The sequence below is a fragment of the Silene latifolia genome, chromosome 11, assembly GCF_048544455.1.
Source record: "Silene latifolia isolate original U9 population chromosome 11, ASM4854445v1, whole genome shotgun sequence".
NCBI classification, from domain to species: Eukaryota; Viridiplantae; Streptophyta; class Magnoliopsida; order Caryophyllales; family Caryophyllaceae; genus Silene; species Silene latifolia.
Window position 1 is genome coordinate 162442567 of NC_133536.1, and position 4550 is coordinate 162447116.

At 41.6% G+C, this 4550-nt stretch overlaps 1 non-coding gene across 1 annotated transcript; it reads left to right on the top strand.

The window, feature by feature from the left end:
• The first annotated feature begins 589 nt into the window (after positions 1 to 589).
• LOC141615933 (small nucleolar RNA R71) lies at positions 590 to 695 on the top strand. Its single transcript, XR_012530318.1, has one exon. It is a non-coding gene; the product is annotated as a small nucleolar RNA R71 (small nucleolar RNA).
• The last annotated feature ends 3855 nt before the right edge of the window (positions 696 to 4550 follow it).

The window sequence follows — 4550 nt, forward strand, 5'->3', positions numbered from 1 at the left end:
ACCAGAAGATGATGCACCTTGATTAGGTGTAGGAAAGGAAGGAGGCTTCTGGAAGCCTTGTTGAGCCTTATGAGGAGGGACATATGGCTGCTGCGGAGGAGGAGGGGTAGGATTGAGCACATTTTGACTTGTCGACCTCAAATTGGGATGGACTGCCCCTTGGTTGTTATAATAGGAACCCCCTCCTTGCCTGTATTGTTGAAAAGCAAGGACTTATTCCTTCTCCGTAAGACAGCCAACAGCAGTGTGACCGTCGTTGCTCCCACACCTCTCACATGTGACAGTCTCCCCTCTAGTAAGCAAATGGACCGTCTGAGGCTCCCCGGCAGAATGCAGCTCCCACTTATCAAATCTAGCATTCATGGCTTCCAGCTGAGCCACAACTTGCTTATCGACTGCATGAACTATTCTAATACCATCCCTCGGGTTTTCATACTCAGCACAGTGGGTTGCCATCTCTTCAATAAGAGCCCATCCCTTATCATCGTCAGTGTTCTTTTAGAATCTTTCGTTGGATGATGCATCATGTATGGCTCTATGATCATCGTATAGCCCATTGTAGAACTGATTGGACAGGAACCACGGATCAAAACCATGGTGAGGAATAGACCTCACCAACCTATTGAAACGGCACCATGCTTCATAGAAAGTTTCATCAGGTGCTTGCTTGAAACTGGTAATCTTGGCCCTCAGCTGATTAGTGCGCTACGGAGGGAAATCTCTTATAAAAAGCAAGAGCAAGGGTCTCCCAGTCTGTGACCCCCGCGGCCGTGTGGTCTAAATCAGTCAGCCACTCCCTGGCTGAGTCAGTCAAAGAAAAAGGAAACAGAACCTCCTTAATCTTGTCTTGAGTTACCTCATTTGTGGCGGGGATAGTAGAACAGTAGTCCGTAAAGACCTCCATATGCTTCATCGGGTCTTCGCCTGCCACACCTCTAAAGACATTTCTCTCCACCAGATTGATATAGGACGGATGTCAAATGTATTCCCATCCTCAGTCTGGAGATTGAAACCCTTTGGAATTGATGATTCTTTAGGCTCCGAATGATTGGCAATGTTCGGCATCTTTACTGGTTGGTTTACAGAACTGAAACTGTCTTCTTCAAAAGATGGATTTTCTGTAAAAAGGAAATGCTCAAGTTCTGGTTCGAAAGTACTCAAGGCTTCCTTTCGTGATTCTCTTTGCAGATGGAGTCTATGCCTGAACAGCCTCTCCGGTTCAGAATCAGCTGAAACTAACTTCAACCTATGTGACCTGGCCATACACAACACTAAAATAAAATCAATAAGAACTGGCTCAAGGAATAAAAATTCCCTGAGATGGATAAAATAAACGAAACAAGGACAGATAGGGCAATTGCTTCCCCGGCTACGGCGCCAAAATTTGACAAGGCTGTCATGTACCTATCAAAAATAACTAACAAAATTAACTATATAGCTAGGAAAGTCAGGTCGATCTCCTCAAGGAGGCAAGATATCTGTAAGAGTTCATCTATTTGGTCACAAATGGGGGGGTTTGTAATTTGATTTCCTAAACTAAAAGCTTTTAGGCAAGAGAAATAAGGAAAGAGCAATTAAGGCAAAAAAATAGAAATAAACTATCAATAGAGAGGGTACATGTCAGGATTTCGGTTCACTACGGTAGTCCAGTGACTCAACTGTAAACAACTTAGATAAATTACTACGAGACGGATATGGAAAGCTCCTTTCGGTCCACTTTCTACCCTAGACTCCCACTAACTTAACTTTCGTCCTCGTCGGGGTAGTCTACTGTTCATAGCAGGACTATTTAGTCCAATCTTCCGATCCAGGATTAAATTTAACCAGATTAAAAAGGTGACTCAGAAGCGTGCACTCAACTAAGTCGGTAAATACAGTTATATTGCTATGGGGACAGAATCTCACAAATACTTCATCCAACTTATTTACTACATCGTCACATTTCTACCGCAGATTCCCTAATCCTAACATGAAACAGATTAGCTACTCATGCTATTAATACTGTCAATACTAATAACGATGAATAAACTAATATTAAACATGATGAGACAATAATAAAATTGCATAAATGGTAATTAGGGCAGAGAATTAAATGAAGCAAAAAAAAACAATTAAGATGAATAAAAGAAAGATTAATATTAAAAGGGAGAAAGATATTACAATCGCAAGAATCCGGCGTAAAGAACAAACAAATCCGAGCGAGAGAATCCGAAAACAAAAGTTACAGTGAAGAACAAAAGTAACGCAGTCTTTTACTGTAAAGATGAATGATAAGATAAAACTTGGATAGAATAGATGCTAATGACCTAGTTATTATGCGCTTAAATAGAAAAACTACTAAGTCCATAAGCTAAAACACGTTCACGGACTAATTAAAGCCCATGAAAGCCAAAACCACTCGATCGAGTAGTCTGAAACCACTCGATCGAGCATTTCTCCAGATAATCTACTCGATCGAGTAGAATTGTTACTCGATCGAGCAACCTTAATTTCCAGCACTATTGGATCGAGTAAAATAATGCTCAATCGAACAACCTCAGCCATAGAAATCTCTCGATCGAGTAATAAAACAGCTCGATCGAGTATTCTTCTTCCAAAACAACTCAAACTCGTGACCGACTATCTCGTAGACCGTTCCTTCACGCATCCCAATGCAAGATCTCACTCTGAAAAATCCCGTCTCCTCAAAATGCATACAAAAAGGACGAAAATGGTACGATTCCACTACTTTTACGTTCATTCCTACAAAACGGACAAAACGAACCAAAGTAGCCAATTCGGGGCAAAATGCAATATAGACAGTACGAAAGTACATAGAAATACGTGCTAAAATAGGCTAAAAAAACTACACAAAATGCACGTATCAAGGCTTCAATTGCCTAGAAGCATAGGCAATGACTTTCCCATTCTGCATCAACACACAACCCAATCCGTTGTTTGAAGCATCTGTATACACCTCAAAGTTCTCACACCCTTCAGGTAAAGCTAAGACTGGAGTTGTGATTAAACGCTCCTTTAATGTTTGGAACGCCTTCTCACAACTTTTATCCCATCGAAACCCGTTCTCTTTCCTCATCAATGTTGTCATAGGTCTGGCGATCTTTGAAAAGTCCTTCAGGAAAAGACAATAGTACCCTGCCAAACCCAAGAAACTCATGATCTCTTCCACATTCTTTGGTGATTCCCACTTAGACACTTCCTCTATCATTGTAGGATCCACAGATACACCCTCTTTATAAATCACATGCCCCAGAAAGGCAACTTCCTCGAGCAAGAACTCACACTTAGACAACTTTGCATACAGCTGATTGTCGCGCAAAGTTTGTAACACCAACCTCAAGTGCTCCTCCTACTCCTCCTTAGTCTTGGAATAGACTAAGATATCATCTATGAACCCCACCACAAACTGTAATACTACGGTTTTCTAAGTCTGTTACTCGCCGAATATGGCTTACTCAGCCGAGTAATGCGTCGTGTGTTTCTGGTCAGGCTACTGTCCAGGAATACTCGGCCGAGTATGGTAATACTCGACCGAGTAAGGGATACTCGGCCGAGTATACTCTATACTCGACCGAGTATCCGGTCTGACGGGAATTATTTCCGCGGTTTGATTAGATACGGTTAGAGTTATAAATTATGTTTAACAGTTTCACTTTCAGTTTTTACAAAACCAAAAACGTTCAAACGTAACTCTAATCACCTCTAATCTCTCTCAAGATCATTTATTATTCGTGGGTCTTTATTCATTCCTCTCATGCATCGATTGCGTCAGTAAGTCACTAGTCATATGAGTTTGTCAACTTGTCTTTTAGGGTTTGCCCTAGTTTTTAGATATGGGGGGAAAAGGGTTATTGTGCATGATTGTGATTCAATTGTATGATTATTGTTAGGTGGAGATTTTGTAGAGGAGCCGTTCTAACTTTCTTGATTGTCTTGTATCATATTTGTGCTAAGATAGGGTTTCCTTGCTTAATTGATTGTATAATTGATTTAAGATGCATCGTTGTGATTAATTGATATGATTAATATCGTTGATTGATTGTTGTTAGTGGATTGGAGTATGGGGTGTTGGAGTTGAGATGATTGTTGATGGTGTTTGCGAGGTGCGTCCTCGGCTGAGTGGAGTCACTTGCCGGAGTGGCTTCACACCCTTGATTAGCCTTTGTGGAACCCGCCACAAGAGGGGATGCGCACATTAATGAACATAGGTTATCGCTCGTGTGATGAGCGAGGGTTAGGTGGGCAAGCCTGCGGTCCCCCACTGGCGGTGAGGATTATCTGTTACGATGGGTAATCTGGCAAGGCTACACACTTTAGTGTGTAGTCAGTTATGAGATGTGACTGGGAGTTGGAGATTGATGGTGGAACAACTGTTTTATCTTTGTTGCATTTGGCTTATTTTAATTATGCAGTGAACTGACCCAGTTGTTGTTATTTTGTAATCCTGTGGTAATCTATTCAGGGATGGTGAGTAGATTGTGACAGGTGATGGTTGTCTTTAGCTACGGGGACGAGATTGGATGTCATCACTTCGAGTCTAGCTTTCGCTG